Here is a 19,412-nt window from a genome sequence, read left to right as displayed (position 1 = left end):
TTCCCTCTCTCACTGTCTCTCTCTCTCTCTCTGTCAAATAAATAAATAATCTTTAGGGAAAAAAAAAAGAAAGTAAAAGGCAAGCCACACACTGGAAGAAAATACTCTAATTACATATATTCAACATTATGCTCATTTACAGACTCTTTAAAGAACTCCTAGTAATCAATAACATAAAAATCAAACAACTCAACAGCAACAACAAAAGAGTATACGCCTGAATAAGCCTTTGGAAAAGTGTTCAACATCATTAGTTGTTGAGGAAATGAAAATTAAAATTAGCATTATGGGAAGATCCAATCCCACAATGTTGGCATGAGAAACTCTGTGGACCCACTCCCTGATGAAACAGCCATAAATAATGAAAATTATTTTAAAAATAAACATTTAGGGGCGCCTGGGTGGCTCAGTGGTTAAGTGTCCGACTCTTGGTTTCAGCTCAGGTCACGATCTCACCGTCATGGGATTAAGCCCTGCCATGGGCTCTGGGCTCACTATGGAGTCTGCTTCAGATTCTCTCTTCTTCTCCCTCCCTCTCTACCCCTCCCCCCACTCATATGCGCACATGTGCACACTCTCTCTCTAAAATAAATTGATAAATAAAATCTTTTAAAAAAATAAACATTTAAAATCTCTAGTAATGATTCAAAATCAGGAAGCAAATGAAGATACATTTATTCAAGATAATATTTGCAAGTCATATATCTGGTAAGGGATTTGAGTCCAGAATATGTAGAGAACATTTACAACTCAATAATAAAACAACCCCGTTAAAAAATGGACCAAGTCTACATTGTTGAATGTAGGTATAACACAGGCCCAGGGATAGGCTGAAAAGGTAAGGTAAAGAAATGGGCTGTATCTTGGAAGCCCTTTGCACTAAACCAAGAAGTCTGACCATTGTCCGAGAACTAAGGGAACCACCAAAGATCTGAAGCATCAAGTGAGGAGCTCAGATTACATCCTAAAAAGACCCACCTGCTAGCAGTATGGAGGCGGGTTGCAGTTAATCCAGACTGAAGACAGAAACTCAAGCAGATGCAAATGGGGATGAGAAGAAAAGAGCAGAGCTGACAGTGCCTCCAAGGTAGAATCTCTAGGAATGAGTGGCCAGTTAGACACAGTGGAAGAAGGAGCAAGTAAAGTCACAAAAGCGGCAATCCCACAGGCTGGATTCAGGTTGCGTATTTTGTGTTTATTTTGCCATTCAAAAAATTACATTTGAGCTGCACTGGCTTGTCCATTCCTGTTTGCTTTAGTCCTCACCATTCCCTCCTCCCTGTGGCCCTGCTGGGCTTTACCTGTCTGATTTCTGAAGGAATGACTTTTCTAGACAGTCTTTTTTTTTTTTTATTATGTTTGCTTATTCTGGGGTTGTGAGGAGACACATGGGTGAGGAAGGATTAAGGAATAGTGGGGCAAGGTGACTTCATTCCTCCGTCTGATACTGGCTCTGCCACCATCTCCAATCACTACCCCACCCCCACCCCCCATCTTTTACCGACCTCTATTGGATTTTCTGCAGGAAAATCAAGAAAAGAGGAAGAATCTAGACTTTTTCTCTCATAGATGCCTTGAAAAGCTTGAGAAGCTATATTATGCATCTACTAAATTGCCTGTCAGATTTCTAATGCTTATTGCAGCACTGCAGGAATCTAGGATTACTTTTACTTTACAGATGAGTAAACTGAGGCAGTTTAAGTAAGCCAGGTTGCCAATATGCTTTAGAATACTGCGTTGAAGTCTCTTCAAAACAAAGGATCATAAAGCATGACCTCATCATTTTCCTAAGCCATTTGACTTTTTTTTTTTTATAGCCCTCATTTACTTTTATGATAGATTCACAGGTATATTCACCAGAATCTCTGACCAGCAAAATTAATAAGAAGTATAGCTGATTCATATCTTTGCTTATATATGATATTTTCATACTTCACTGGTAGGAGTATAAATTGGCTATAATCATATTGGAAAGGTGTTTGACAGTATTCTATCTGTCTGTTGCTGGTTACAAACCACCATAAAATGTAATGACTTCAAAGCAACTGATTTGTTATCTTTCACAATCCTGTGGATTGACTGTGTTCAATTTAATTGTTCTTGCCTCAGACCTCTCAGGCAGGGGGCACCTGCGTAGCTCAGTCGGTTAAGCATCTACTTTGGGCTCAGGTCATGATCCAGGGTCCTGAGATCAAGCCCCGTGTGGGTCTTCCTGCTCAGTGGGGAATCTGCTTGTCCCCCTCCCTCCGCTCCTCCCCTCTCTCCCCTGCCCCCTACTCGTGCTCTCTCTCTCACTTGCTCTCTCTCAAATAAATAAATAAATAAAATCTTTAAAAAAAAAAACAAACTACTCAGGCAGTTGCTGTCAGACTGTAGTAATTACTGGATTTTCCGGAAGATTTGACTGGACTTGACATAGAAGACAGCTTGATCACATGGCTGGCAGTCGATTCTGGCTGTTTACTGTGAGTTTAGATGGGCCTCTCTATCAGAGTGCTTATGTGTGGCTTTCCCATCTGGCTTGGGCTTTTTACAGCATGGCGGCTAGATTTTGAAAGGGAGCATTTCCAGAGAGAGTGTTCCAAGAGACCAAAGCAGAAACTGCGAGGTTTCTTATGACCTAGTCTTGGGAGTTGTGTGACATCACTTCAGCAACATTCTACCCGTGATTACAGGGTCAGCTCAGACTCAGTGTGGGAGAGGACTGCACAGGGATGAACACTGGGAAGTGTAGTTCACTGTGGCCATTGGTGGCAACTAGCTCTTACCGGGTTCTCTGACTTCCAATGTTTCATTTCCCTCCCGGCAGCAAAACGCTCTCGCAACCTTCGCAAGGCCTCCAAGGTCCCACTCTGTTAGTGGTCAGGGTCAGGCTTCCAGTCTATGATCCCATGACCTAAATCAGGTCCAGATATCAATGTGGCTTCTTGGGGCCATTCCCTTTGCTGAAGCTCTTTGAGCGCAACTTCTAGAGTATGATTCTCTCAAACTTTAGACTTGTGAATTAAAGAGACCAGTTATCTTCTACACGCCCACCATACAAGAGGTTAAGACAGTAACAAGGGTATGAGACACGTTCACTTAAAAAGGCAAAGGACAGGAAGCACATAACTGTCAGAGGACTATAAAAATTTTATTGAGTCCGGTCCTCCTTCCTATAAGTGAGTCTCGAAGGCTCTGGGCTCTGTGATCTAGGCTCTTGGTTCCGAGCCATCTTCCCTCTCCATAAGAAATAACACTTCAACAGCTGAGCTGATTTCTCAGACTGACTCATGCCTGTAGAAGGTTGGGGGCCTATAGATCTTTTCCTGTCAAACTGCCTCTGTCCCTTTAAATCCACATAGGGGGCTGTGTTTGTTCATTTGCTTAAAAAACAGCATGTAGGTTTTCTGTGATTATTGTTGGTGCTTCCTCCATGAGACAAAAGCCACATCCATAAATATCTCTAGGATAGGCTGCATTCTCCTTTAGGATGAGCATGGGGATGTTTGGAGATGATGTCTTTAAGGTTCTTGGAAATCTTTTTGTCTAGCAGGTAAGGTTTGAGACATGTGCCCTTTAGATTTTCTTTCTTTCCTTCCCTTAAGATTCTTTTTCTTAAATCTTATTTTATTTAAATTCAATTAAGCCCTTAAGATTCTTAAAAGCCTGTCGCCTACCGATGAAGTCTGTTAAAGATTAAAACACACACGTTTTAATCTTTCTGAGGTGTCATAAAAGGATCTTATGACCACATCCTTAACTTCATTCTTACCTTGAGAACATATTTTGCTGATTGTGCTATGGATATGATCTTTGTTCTGGGGTCATTCCTTACTTTGAGACCATTTTGCTAGCTGGAAAGACTGTCATGACCCCCTCTATTTCCATTAGATTCTAATTAATTCTTTAGTTCAACTCCTTTCCTATTTTTATTACAGGCAATAGAAGATACCAGTTATCACTTTCAGCATTCTGCCTGATAGTCTCCTTCACAAAGCCACATGTTTGTTAAGTACTCTTCCTATTTTCCATACTTACTCAGGGAATAGTGTTGCTAATTGTTCTTCCATATATGATTCACATCCTCTTTCATTTAGCAATAATCACTTACTCATTATCTTAGTCACTTAGCCAAGAATTTGTTAACAGTTTCCTGATAGCCTATCAAGCTTCTCTCACTGTCTAGTCCCCAAGTCAATGTTACATGTTTTAGGTTTTTTTTTTTTTATTTTTTTAATTTTTTTTTAAAGATTTTATTTATTTATTTGAGAGAGAGAGAATGAGAGAGAACACATGAGAGGGGGGAGGGTCAGAGAGAGAAGCAGACTCCCTGCCGAGCAGGGAGCCCGATGCGGGACTCGATCCCGGGACTCCAGGATCATGACCTGAGCCGAAGGCAGTCGCCTAACCAACTGAGCCACCCAGGCGCCCGTTTTAGGTTTTTGTTACAAAAACACCTCACATGCAAGTACCAATTTCCATTTTATTATCTATTTCCTGAATAACAACCACTCCTTTTTTTTAAAAAGAAGATTTTATTTATTTCTTTGAGAGAGACAGCGAGCGAGCAAGAGAGAGCACACAAGCTGGGAAGGGAGGAGCAGAGGGTGAAGCAGACTCCCTGCTTAGCAGGGAGCCCGATGTGGGGCTTGATGTGGGGCTCGATGCAGGACTTGATCCCAGGACCCTGGGATCATGACCTGAGCCGAAGGCAGGCACTTAACCATCTGAGCCACCCAGGCACCCGTATACAAACCACTCCTAAAATGTAGTATCTTAAGACAACAATGTATTGTCTGTCACAGTTTTATGATTTCACTGGGCAATTCTCATTTAGAGTCTCTCATGATAGCTAGGGCTGGAGGAACCTGAGGACTGAGCTGGTCCTCCAAGGTGACTTACTTACAATGAGGAGGAGATGATGCTGACTGTTGGCTGGGGCCATCTACCAAATAACCTTCCTAACTTTCTGCTCTTTCTTTCCTTCTTCCATCTGTCTTTGTCTACCTTTCTTTCTTCCTTTCTCCCTTCTTTCCGTCCTTTCTTCCTTTTCTTCCCCCTTTCCCTCTGATGCTTTGAGACTTTAGTCTTTTTAGTGAGGACACTTGGGAGGAGAGAGGCCTTAGCCTGGTGTCTGGGTCAGGTGTAGACGATTTGTCAGGGGGTGCATTTCTGGTCCATAGGAGCAGAGCATGCTGTATCTCCCACCACTGATAGGTTTGCTGCCACGTGGGGTACCGAACAGAATTGAGCTCTTAGGGTGTAAAACCATGAGCAAGTGACTGATAATTACAATCCCGCAGCCAGCAGCTGGAAAGAAAAATAATGAACAGAACACCCAGATTTGGAAGGATTTAGTGAATTAGAATTGCTGGGAGAGATAAGTGACAATGTAAGTTTAGAAAATAAATAATAAGGACATTTAAGGAGATTCTACTAAAACCTTTAGAAAAAGACCTTTTAAAACAAAAGATTTAGAATTCAAAATTCAAAAAATGAATCAAAGGAAAAATTGGTTACTGATGAATACCCACTAGGTAGCCTATAAAAACTACTGAAGGAAAGATGACAAAACACAGAGCAAAAGTTAAAGAAATAAGGTAAAAATAATATAAATGGAAGACAGATCCAGGAGGTTTAACATTTGAATATAAGACATAAAAAAAGACATATTTGACTGGATAGAAAAGAAGTATTTAGTGGGAAAAGATATCGTAAATCAAAAAATGAATAAAGATTGTGAAAATATTTCCAAACACTATGACATCATCTCTAAGAAAAAGATTTAAAAACTGATCTTCAAAAATTTTAAAAAATGACAAAAGGTTTGAGACAAACTACAGATCCAAACGGAAAATAAGTACATAGGATTTTCCTCAACTTATGATGGGACTATATCCCAATAAATGCATGATAAGTTGAAAATATCAGAATTTGAAAATGCACTTAATACACCTAACCTACGAAACATCACAGCTTAGCCTGGTCTCCCTTAAACATGCTCAGAACACTTACATTAGCCTACACTTGGGCAAAATCATGTAATACAAACCTGTTTTATAATACAGTGTTGAACATGTCATGTAATCTATTGAACACTGTACTGAAAGGGAAAAAAAGAATGGTTGTCAATACCGGTTGTTCACCCTTGTGATGGCGCAGCTGACCTGGGGCCACTCACCGCCACTGCCCCCGTCACAAGAGAGGCTTGCACTGCATATTACTAGCCAAGGGAAAGACCGAATTTTGAAATTCCAAGTATGGCTTCTATTGGATGCATCTTGCTTTCATACCATCATAAAGTTGAAAAATCGTAAGTTGAACCATCATAAGTTGGAGACTATGTCTTACTACCATATGTCGTACTTCTGTCAATAAGGAAACGCTTGTATAAATTTGGATACAGCCATACTATGAAATATTATGTTACCATTAAAAAGATGCATTGAAGGTATAAGCAGCATACAAAGAAAATATACACAATACGATCCTGTTTTTATAAAGCGAACAGTAGCCCTAAAGCCTCAATTTCTCTCTCTATATGTACGGCACGCTATGTATTTGGGTGTCTATGATGATAGAGCAAGAGAAAGATAAGAATATTTATCACGTGTGAATGCTATAGAAGTGTGCAAAGAATGAAAGGAAGAAAGAGGCAATAAAAACAGAGAACAAGAAGATTCTTCCTGACAAAATAGCAAGCATGATATGATATAAACTAGGCAAAATTACACATATGTATAATAGATGCCTATGCATGTCTATATGCATAAAGAGATACATGAAAGGAGAAGCATTAAATTTGAATGGTGGTTATCTCAGGATGGAGGGATTTCAAGTATCAGTTTCTTGCTTATACACATGTTGATGATTGCTTGCATTTTTTCTACTGGGAACATGTATTATTCATATCCTCAAATAAGAAATTATTTTCATTGTAGAAAATGGAGCAGGGAAATGAGGGCTAGATAAACTTTTTGAGTGAACATATCTTGAGATAGAAGAGGCCTGAAAGGATGCCTGATCAAGAAAGAAAGAAATGTGTTTAGAAGCAAGACCAGATGGTCCTGTGAGACTTGGTAGCTCAAGAACTGGATGGTGGCCAAAATCGCTCTCATTGTGGGGCGCCTGGGGGGCTCAGTCTGGGCGTCGCCTTCGGCTCAGGTCGTGATCCCAGGGTCCTGGGATCGAGCCCCGCATGGGGTTCCCTGCTCAGCGGGAGGCCTGCTTCTCCCTCTCCCACTCCCCCTCTTTGTGTTCCCTCTCTCGCTGTCTCTCTCTCTCTGTCAAATAAATAAATAAAATCTTTAAAAAAAAAAAAATCGCTCTCATTGTACGCCCCAGGAAGCCCCTTCCAGCACCCCTGCCGAGGAGTGCTTTTCTCCTCTCTGAAGGAGAGCTGGGGACCCTCATGGGTGTGGCCACCGAGCCAATAACAGTGCTGGGCTTTAGCATGGGTGACAGTGGTGACTGAGAAATGACAACTGCCATCAGCAAGTCAGGCAAATCCAGAACTCCTCCCTCCCTCCCATAATCCCCCAGGGCCAGAAAGGGGCAGACTCTCCCAATTGATCTTACTGTCCCGACCCCCAGCAGAGTAACTAACCTTGAAGGTGTGGCTAGGACCTTAAAGAGGCTAGCCTTGATGTGCTAAGAAAATTAAAAGGGGAGGGGAGCGAATGTTCAAGGAAGTATTCAAATTCTCTTTCAAAATGATAATTTGGCTTACAAGAACATGTCTTGATGCATAAATTCTACTTTCAGTATGGAAAATGATCTTTTATTTGCTTTTCTTTTGTATAATTGCTAATTCCCTTTCCCCATCTCTAGGAGTTCTGAAGTAAAGTTCATGTGCTTGGAAAGTCAAAAGAGGCAAGTATATTATGTGAAACATAGTGCCAACCTCACAATGGGTACCATTTACAGTGTACTTACTACATGCCAGGCATTAATGCTAAGTGTTCTATGTGCCTATCTTTATTTAATACTCCCCACAACACTATTTTTTTTAAAGATTTTATTTATTTATTTGAGACAGAGAGAATGAGAGACAGAGAGCATGAGAGGGAGGAGGGTCAGAGGGAGAAGCAGACTCCCTGCCGAGCAGGGAGCCCGATGCGGGACTCGATCCCGGGACTCCAGGATCATGACCTGAGCCGAAGGCAGTCGCTTAACCAACTGAGCCACCCAGGCGCCCTCCCCACAACACTATTAAAGAAATACTATTAAACTCATTTTTTTTTAGTGATAAAAACAGACTCAGTGGGATTAAGTAATTTACTTAAGAATACACTTAGCTAGACTACCACAGTCAGTGTTAAATATCAACTTGAAGTGTTCTTAATCACTTTGTGATGTCCTCTTGGTTGTATCTGTGCAAGAGTGTGTGTGTGTGCACGCGTGTGTACACGTGTGGGAGTAAAATGTCCTGAGTAATAAATCTTTAAATATCAGAATTTTATATCTGCTATTTATTGTCCTAATAAATACCTTCTCTTCACTCTCCTCCATTTCTAAAAATGTTATTTGCATTTTGAGGTCTTCCAGAGACCTGGGCATAATCCCCAGTGGGAAACAAAAACCTAGAGCAGAATCCAGGTCCAGAGTGAGATAGAAACACAGTGCTGTGGAAGTTAATGAACAGATTAGTAATAGCTCTGAGGAGAAGTGGCCTTTGACAAAGGATTTGAAGATAGGAAGATTTTCACTAAGTGGAGGTGCGTCATGATTTCTGAAAATGGTGTGGGGGTGCTGCAGGAGAGACACAGTGCCTGAAAATTTCAGCTGCTTAGGTTGAAGATAGAATCAGAGCAGCAGAAGGTGAGGCTAAAAGATCAGACTGGGTCTCTGCAGTGCAGAATCGTGGAGTCCAGAGTGAGGGGTCTGTTCTCAGTCGGGGATGTTACAGGATAGAGCCACACCCACAGAGGCCGGGGAGGTGACATAAATGAGTGAAGAGGGCCAAGTGTAAGACACAGACATATGCTTTCTTTTTTATATTAATCATTGAGAAATTATCTTGACTTCCCTAAGCAAATATGTTGCCTTTCATTTATCATTTCAATACGTAGCTTCTCGGGCTATCTTTCGTTTTCTTAGGTTTGAGAGAGGGATGAGGATAGAGAAAAATTTCTCCACGCTAAGAACAGCAACAGCTCATAGCAATTTGATTTGTAATAACCAAAAAGTGAAGGCAACAAGAACACATGTCCATAAGGGCGCCTGGGTGGCTCAGTCGTTAAGCGTCTGCCTTTGGCTCAGGTCATGATCCCAGGGTTCTGGGATCGAGTCCCACATCGGGCTCCCTGCTCAGCAGAAAGCCTGCTTCTCCCTCTCCCACTCCCCCTGCTTGTGTTCCTGCTCTCGCTATCTCTCTCTCTGTCAAATAAATAAATAAAAATCTTAAAAAAAAAAAAAAGAACACATGTCCATCAGCAGGTAAATGGGTAAACAATTTGAACATCCACGTGACAGAATACTATTCAATAAAATGTAGTGAACATGCCACTACATGAATGCATCTCAAAAGAGTTTCGATAGATAAAAGAAAGCCAGAAAACAAAGAGTATATACTGTGTGATTTTATTTGTATAAAATTCTGAACAATATAAATGTGTCTAGGATGACGGAATACGGTTCAGGGGTTGCCTGAGGTTCAAAGATGGTGGGGAGGGGCGCCTGGGTGGCTCAGTTGGTTAAGCGACTGCCTTCGGCTCGGGTCATGATCCTGGAGTCCCTGGATTCGAGTCCCGCATCGGGCTCCCTGCTCAGCAGGGAGTCTGCTTCTCCCTCTGACCCTCCCCCCTCTCATGTGCTTGCTCTCTCTCATTCTCTCTCAAATAAATAAATAAAATCTTTTAAAAAAAAAAGATGGTGGGGAGGGACAGGAAGGAGAACTGTGAAGGGGCGCAAGGAATCTTTCGGATGTGATTGATGTGCTCATTATGTTGACTGAGGTGATGACTTTGCAGGTGTGTCCATATGCCAACTGTATACTTTAAATATGTGCCGCTGCTTTTATACCAAATATGCCTCAATGAAGCTGTTAAAATTATTGAGGAAAATCTTTCAGTACCCAGAAACTGAGGATCAAAGATTACTGCAACACTCTTTGCTGCTTACTGCATGTGTATGTTCAATATAAGGTGGGTCTTGAACATTGCTGCTGAAATTATCTGATTAATCACTTATCTTTAGAAATTGTTAGAAGTCTTTTCAATCAGCAAATCAATTCATAGTTTTTTTTTCTTTTTTTAAAAATTATTTATTTATTTATTTGAGAGAGAGAGCACTAGCAGAGGGAGGGGCAGAGGGAGAGGGAGAAGCCGGCTCCCTGCTAAGGGCTCGGGGCTCGATCCCAGGACCCCAGGATCATGACCTGAGCCGAAGGCAGATGCTTAACCAATGGAGCCACCCAGCTGCCCCCGTAACTTTTCAATTAATAATATGACTATTGGAAATACCTGGGCACCTGAGTGGCTCTGTCGGTTAAGCACCCCACTCTTGGTTTCAGCTCAGGTCATGATCTCAGCGTTGTGGGATTGAGCCCCGCAAGGACAGGCTCCCTGCTCAGCAGGGAGCCTGCTTTAAGATTCTCTCTCTCTCTCCCTCTGCCCCCTCCCCCACCCATCAAGTAAATAAATAAATAAATCTTAAAAATTTTTAAATAAAATAAATAAATCTTAAAGAAAAAACTATTGGAAATACCATGTAATTATGTCTGTGTCTTTCTTGCTAAGATCATTTATTTTGTGCGTTTATCATCTTGGTAGCAAAACGCCATCATTTTCTCCACCCTCACTGCCTGCCACTCACACATCCACCCCATATCCTCTCAGTGTGTCATTTCCGATCAACCCCCAAATCTGTCTAATCAAAAGGCAAACTGAACCAAAGTATTACTGACTCTAAATATCAGGGCTTTATTTTCTCACTAAGCTGTTGATTCAGAGACATACTTCATGCAGATGAAGTTCAGTTTTGGAAACTATTTTATACCCACACTGTGGGTGTTTCTCTGAAGTACTGAAAATTAATTGCTTTTCTCCTTTTGAACCCCAAACATGTATTGATTATCATTACCAAGAAGCTTAGTTATGAATATGAAGTACTGTAGAGATTGATTTGGGAGGGGTGGTTAGATGTGTGAATCAAGCAGATCTTGCTTTATTGTATCAGTTCCATTTGTGCATCATGCTCACACTCGGACTTAAAATCTGCAAAAAGCAGCACTAACACCAAGTGAAGTCAGTAATAAATACAGCAACATAGAATGAAGCAGGGGAAATCGGAGGGGTAGACGAACCATGAGAGACTATGGACTCTGAGAAACAAACTGAGGGTTTTAGAGGGGAAGGGAGTAGGGGGGTGGGTTAGCCTGGTGATGGGTATTAAAGAGGGCACATTCTGCATGGAGCACTGGGTGTTATGCACAAACAATGAATCATGGAACACTTCATCTAAAACTAATGATGTAATGTATGGGGATTAACATAAGAATAAAAAAATTAAAAAAAATAATAAAAATAAATAAATACAGCAACATAGATGCAATTTTTGTTTCTCATGAGCCTTGGAAGAGACATCTATCACACAGGGAAAAGTTAAGAACTAACCATTGATTCCACTATAGTTTCCAAAAGAGAAAGAACTAAAATGGAGAGGAACTCCTTTGGAAGATATAGAATCTTTGTCACAGAGGTTTATAAAAAGTTATTTAATAATAAGGTTAGAGCTTATAAAAATGATCTCTTGGGATTTCCACAGATACTATATTTCTATCATTCTTTCTGGGCTGGGTTTAGTATGTTGGCATAGTAAGACCAAAAAGAAAATTTAGAATAGAGAGTGTATTTTATTTAAAATTAGAGGAATTCAGCTTTGTTTATAATCTAAATTTATAACCTATTTGTATGCACAGACCATCTAGCCTGTATATACAAATGGGACTATGTTAAAAATAATAAATCTCATTTTCTTTGTCTAATCTATCATAAGAATACCACCAGTATCCTCTTCCTTCCAGACACAAATGTGTACACACTGTGTGATTCCATTTATATGAAATTCTAGAGTACAAAAACCTGATATATTGTGTCAGGAAACAGATCAGCAATTGCGGGGGGCCAGGATTTGGGGAGATTTGCTGGAAAGGGTAACAAGAAAATTTTTAGGGCCACAGGCATAGTCTAGATCTTATATTGTTTGTCAAATTCATCACACTGTGCACTTAAAATGGATTCATGTTATTCCTTTTGAATTCTACTTTAATAAACATTATTTTTAAGAATGATATTAAGATAACATTTACCCCTATCACACTGATTTAAAAATTTAAAAGCTTGACAACACACTCTGTTGGGCAGGCAGTGGGGAAGTGCCTACTCATATTGCTTGAGGATTAAAAATAATTCAATCCCTAAGGAGGGGAATCTTACGCCTATTGATATAACACCTCAGAATATGTAGTATTCCTGCCAAAAATCTATTAACCAAATCTAATCATGAGAATGTATCAGACAAATCCAAATTCAGAGACATTCAACTGACCTGAACTCTTAAAAAATTTCGATGTTAAAGATAAAGAAATGGTGGTGGGTATTGAGGAGGGTACATTCTGCATGGAGCACTGGGTGTTATGCACAAACAATGAATCATGGAACACTTCACCTAAAACTAATGATGTAATGTATGGGGATTAACATAAGAATAAAAAAAAAGATAAAGAAAGGCAGAGGCATAATTCCAGGTTGAAAGAGAATAATGAGACATGACAATTAAATGCAAAATGTGATCCTAGATGGGATCTTAGAACAGGAAAAAAAAAAATAAAGGACATTACTGGGACAACTGGTAAAGTTTGAATATGAGCTTAGATTGGATTATACTATTACATCAACATTAAATTTCTGAAATTATTTTTGTACTATGATTATGTAGGAAAATGTCCTTGCTGTTAGGAGATGAATACTGAAGTAATTAAGAGTAAAGGATTGGGGAGCCCGGGGGGGGCTCAGTCGGTTAAGTTTCAGACTCTTGGTTTTGGCTCAGGTCATGATCTCGGGTTGTGAGATTGAGCCCTGGGTCGAACTCTGAGCGCAGTGTGGAGTCTGCTTCAGATTCTCTCTCCCTTTGCCTCTCACTCACTCTCTCAAATAAATAAATAAAATCTTAAAAAAAAAAAAAAAGAGTAAAGGATTATGGCATCTGCAACTTATGCTCAAATGTTTCAGCAATAATAATAATAATGATTAGAGGGATAAATAAAGCACATACGGCAAAATATTAATGATTGCTTGTTCTGAGTAAAGGTTATATGGGAGTACAATTTTTACAACTTTTTAAGTTTGATGGTTCTTGTAAGTTAAACATTTTGAATAAATAAGATAAATCTTCAAATAGCTGTTTTTCCATTAAGAGGGTAAGCCAAAATGAGAAAGCCAATAATTTTTTTTTTGCCTTGGCCTCCTAGAACGGAGGTAGACCTCTCAGATTGTTGAAAGAAACTTCAAAATGTCCCCGAGATTGTAACTTTGGGTGGTCTAGGCGTTCAGAAAGTGAGACAGGAAAGAAGCCGGAATAGGAAGTGGGCAAAAATGTGTATGTGTGATGGTAAAGGTTGGAGGTCAGTATTTCTGCAGCCCTGTTTCTTCTGCTCTACTAAATTCGCCTCCCTAATTCAGAGGGCTCTGAATATCCTATTGCAATTTTGGCAACATTAGAAAATGAAATCATATTAGTAAGTGGTCTTGATAGCAGCAAAATTTTCTGGAGAAAAAAAAGATGTCCCAGAATTTGCTTTGCCCGCGAGATTAAGGTTACATGTTAGAGTCGCTGCCAGGTCATTATAGTCGAATCTTCCAAGAAAGACGAAGAAAGAAGGGATAGTCTATGAAGAGCCGGGAAGAAGGGAGAGGAAGACAGGGGAAAAGCCAGTGCTGGTGATGTGAACAAGCGCGCCCCCTCGAGGGCACTTGCCGGGCGCAGCTGCCTCGGCTCTCACCCTTCCCACAAACCCCATACAGGGTCTGGCCACTTCATTAGGGAGAGGTTTACATTTTTTTACCAAGTCAAAGAAATTTAAACTGATCTAAGGAAGGATTCACTACTCTTTTGACAGTTTATAATTCTTTGTTTTTGTTTTCCAGCACTGTCTCATGCCTCCCTTTATTTTAACTTTCTTTTTTTTTTTTTTAAAGATTTTATTTATTTATTTGACAGAGAGAGACACAGCGAGAGAGGGAACACAAGCAGGGGGAGTGGGAGAGGGAGAAGCAGGCTTCCCGCGGAGCAGGGAGCCCGATGCGGGGCTCGATCCCAGGACCGTGAGATCATGACCTGAGCCGAAGGCAGACGCTTAACGACTGAGCCACCCAGGCGCCCCTATTTCAACTTTCATACATGCTTCATTTCCCGTACCAAATTGTAAATCTCCTATAGGCCGAGTACAGAACATACTCGTTTTTATTTTCCTCACTCTGAGCCTAACAATTGAGACAACTTTTTTTTTTTTTTTAAACAGGCTACCGGCATTTCATTTGACGCGTTGTGTGTTAGAGCCCCCTAGTGTGCAAAACCAGCTGTCTGAAGGAGCCCAGATGACCAGGAATTTACTGAACAAGCTTTCAAGGGACTGATCTCTGACTCCTTTAATTCACGGCCCTTTTCTTACTTCCCTAATGTATTCTTCTGAGGGGAAAGACCAGTTGCAGGATATGAGAACTTCTTAATTCTCCACGGCTGCAGCACTGACTTGTGCCTCTGCCTCTTTCCAAATTGTCTTCTCTTTCACCCCAGGAACGGAGGATGAAGTGTTTTATTGGTTCCAAGATACACCTTTTCACATTTTAACATTTCTGAAATCAAGCCGCATCTTACACTTGATGCCTCTCCACATCACTCCTAGCTGTGTGGTACTCATGACAGCGTCATTGCCCACCCAGGTGCAAACTCGCTCAGGGCACATCTCAGTTCCACATCAGCTCTATTATGGGCTTTGTGTGTCCCATTTTCGTTAAATTTAACTGTCATTTCGATACTTTAAAAAGCTATATACTAAAATACACTAACAATTGCATATCTACACATACATAGAGAGAGCCGTAATTTGGCATAAAAACAGCTATTATGTATGCAAAAAGGCAGGAAAATTATGCAGTAGATTTGTACATTGATTAGTGTGAATTGGATATTTTTTGGAAGAATGATCATATCTCCAGATTGTGCTGTAAAACAACTTAATTTTCTACAAGATCTGAGAAGGTCAATAGAGCTATATTATATTCTATTACTGAGATTCATGCAAAAAGATTGCTCATCATGTGTCAAGAAATGCAACCAGAGAAAATTTGCCGGTGACCCTCTGAATAGATAACAGACACTTTAAAGTAATAAGAGAATGGTGTGATCTATTCATGCATTGTACAAGACTGTCAATAAGATTTATGTTGTCAGTACCTTCAGGATAATTTGGAATAGAAGCTGTTTACTTGCAATGCTACGTGATTCATTTGAGGAAAAATAGAAATGGTAATAATGGAAAATTGAAAATCCTTGTGAAACCGTTAAGGTAGAAACGTTCTTCAAAATTATATGGACAGTTTTATGGTGTTAAAGAGATCAAGAGAGTGAGCACAAGTGAAAAAAATTAGCTTATCACTCTGATAATATACATAATTACTGATAACTGAAAATTATCTCCATAATTTTAAGCTACAACATGATATCTAAGAAGGAGATCTTCTCTAAAAATGCCACTGTGTGAAATTGGCAAAATAATTGGATGATCATGGTTGAGTTAATGGTGGACTGGCTGAAAGTCACTTGGGATTGGTATCAAACAGCCTCCAATAACCCACATTGTAATTTGATTTTCAATGTACCTTAACAGTAAAGGAGAAGCTCACTGAAACTATAGTAACTTGGGGTATCTTGGCTATTCTTGACTTCCTCCTTTTCCCTATAAGTTACAAGTTAAGTTATACAACAAACTCTATAGGCCTAGATCAATGTTAGGAGCAATGACATCTTTAAGAATCTTTCTGTTCATGAGTATAGTGCATTTCTCCATTAATGTACATCTTTTTTACTGTTTTTCAACACATTTTATAATTACTCCATAAGAGATCTGTGCATATGTTGTTGTTTAATATAGATTGACATGTCATTATTTTTGTTACTATGGTAAATAGTTTCATTTTGTATTTTATAACTCTTATTAGTGACATAAAATGAAATTGACTTTCGTATGTTGATCTTATGTCTGGTAACTTTGATAAACTTGTGCATTAATTTTACAAATTTGCCAAATTTTGATAAGTGAATTAGATGATAATTTTGGGTTCCCTATCATTTTCATAAAGAAGAGTTTTGCATTTCCCTTTCAAATTCTTTTATGTTTACTTCTTTTTATTTCCTTATTGTGCCATCTAGATCCCCAAGGACAATGTTGAATGATATGACATCCTACTCTTACTCTTTATTTTTAAAGGCATGTTTCTAATGTTTCACCACTAAGAATGACTTTTGCTATGCCTTTTTTAGGTAGATACCATTATACAGTTAAGAAAATTATCTTCTATTCTTTTTTTTTTTTTTTTTGAGAGGGAGAGAGGAGGGGTGGTAGAGAGAGGGAGAGAATCTTAAGCAGACTCCATGCCCAGCGTGGAGCCCAATGAGGGGGTTTAATCGCACAACCCTGAGATCATGACCTGAGCTGAAATCAAGAGTTGGACACTTAATTGACTGAGCCACCCAGGTGTCCCATATCTTCTATTCTTATCTGACAAAAAAAATTTTAAAAATCAGGAATGATTGTTAAATTTTTCCTCATGATTTTTCTTAATCTACTGATACAGTCATAACATTTCATGATGTAATCAAGTTAATGTGATTCAGTATATTATTGTCTAATCCTGAAATACATACAACTTTAAATAACATGAGAAAGCAGAGTTTATTACAATAATGCAAGATTAGTTTACTACCTTAAAATTGATTATTTTAATACAACACATTAACAGAATAAAGAAACTGAAGATGATCATCTCAATAAATTCACAGAAATGCATTAGTAAATAACAAACATTCATGACAACAACTCTCAATAAACTAGGGATAGAAATCAAATTTCTCATTTGGATAAAGGGCATATGCAAAAAAAAAAAAAACTACAGCTAGCATTATATAATCCAGAAAGATAAAACATTTTTACTTAAGATCAGGAACAAGGCAAAGATGTCCATTCTCAGTATTTCTATTTAACATTGTGTTTGCAGTTTTAGCCAGTTTAATAAGAAGTGAAAGGCATACTTATTTAAAAGAAAGAAATGCATGTGTCTTTATTTTCAGATAATATCAAAAACACTTCATGGAAAAACATAAAATGAACTTCATCAAAACGAAAAACTTTTGATTTTCAAGAGACACCATTAAGAAAATTAAGAAACAATTCATAGACAAGGAAAAATATTTGCAAATATTATACCTGAGAAAAGAAATGTATACAAAATGTATTTTTTTAAATCTAAGAACTCAATAATAAGAGGAACCCTCCCAAATGTGCAATGTGAAAGATTTTAATAGATATTTTACTAAAGGAGATATATAAATGGCTAATAAGCACCAAATACATACTCAACATCATTAGTCATTAAGAAACGAACATTAAGTCTACAAAGAGACACCATTACATACTCTCCAAAATGGATAATTTTTTTAAAAAAACCAATAATACCAAGTGTTGTCGAGGATGTGAAGAAACATACATTTACATTGGGTAGTATAAAATGGTAGAGCTCCTTCGCAGAACAATTTGGTAGTTTCTTTTTTTTTTTTTTTTTTTAAGATTTTATTTGACAGAGAGGCACACAGTGAGAGAGGGAACACAAGCAGGGGCAGTGGGAGAGGGAGAAGCAGGCTTCCCACGGAGCAGGGAGCCCAATGCGGGGCTTGATCCCAGGACCCCGGGATCACGACCCAAGTTGAAGGCAGACACTTAACGACTGAGCCACCCAGGCGCCCCCAATTTAGTAGTTTCTTAAAAGGAAAATATTACCACGTGAATCAGCAATCTACACACAAATGTTTAAAGAAGCATTATTCAAAATAGGCAATCACTTAAATCCAAATGCACATTAATTGTTGAATTAATAAGCTAACTGCGTTAAATGCATACAACGGAATACTACTACCCAATAAAAAGGAACAAACTACTGAAACATGCAATGACATAGATGAACCTCAAAAACATTTGCTAAATGAAAGAAGGGACAAATGACTATATATTATTATTCCAATTACATAGTTTCCAGAAAAGACAAAACTATAGAGACCAAAAGCAGATCCAGATTTGTTGGGCTGAGAGCAGGGGTTGACTATAAAGTGGAACTAGGGAACTTTTGAGGGATGATAGAACAGTTATAAAACTGTACTCTAGTAATGGATTCACAACCATAAATTGTACTAAAAATAATCAAACTGTATATTTACAATGGGTGAATTGTATGGTACATAAACTATTCCTAAATAAAGTTGTTAAAAATGTATTAACTCCCCAAATGTTCATCTCCCACATAGATATTGGGTAGCTTGTTTGTTAAATAATAATAATAATAATAATAATAATAAGCCATTCAAGCTCTTGGCAATGGGAACAGAAGGGACTGGAAAAATCCTCAGGTACATTCCCCTCCCTACTAAACCACCACCACCACCGATTTTGATGGGAAAAGGTTAGTAAGTCTGGACTTGAAAAACACAAGAACTCACATAGTTTTGCACATTTTGGTGATACCTAGAACTAGGGACTCTGCTACTGCTAAGTCCAAAGGTGAAATCTCTCTCAAAGTGCTGAAAAGCCAAAGATGAAAAAAAAAAAAATCCTAAAGAGCGAAAAAAAAAGCAAACATAACATATAATACAATGATAATTTTAGCAAAATTTTCATCAAACACAATTTAAACCAGAAGAGAACGAAATGACATATTTAAAATGCTAACAGTAAAAACTGTCAAGCTAGAAGTCTATATCCAGTAAAATATATTTCAAAAATAAAGATGAATTATAGAAACCTTCAGACAAACAAAACCTGAGAGAATTTACTATCAGCCTATCAGCACTACAAAGAAAGCTAAAGGAATTTCATCAGGCTGTCAAGAAATTATACCAGTTCGAGAGGGAGGATTATAAAGCATGAAATTAGGACATGGGGTAAATATGAAAAAGTATATTTTAATTTAAAAAAGTATATTTTAATATCCTAATTTTTGTAAGATAACTGTCTAAGCAAAAACAATATTATATCATGGGGTTTATAAAATACATGGTAGTAATATACACGATGTCTTCATGTCAGTTTGGGCACCTATAGCAAAGTTCCATAGACTGGATGGCTTATAAACAACAGAAATTTATTTCCCACCTTTCTGTAG

The sequence above is a fragment of the Neomonachus schauinslandi genome, chromosome 5 (assembly GCF_002201575.2).
Source record: "Neomonachus schauinslandi chromosome 5, ASM220157v2, whole genome shotgun sequence".
Taxonomy (NCBI): Eukaryota; Metazoa; Chordata; class Mammalia; order Carnivora; family Phocidae; genus Neomonachus; species Neomonachus schauinslandi.
The sequence above is the reverse complement of the archived record's forward strand: the minus strand, read 5'-3'. Positions refer to the sequence as shown.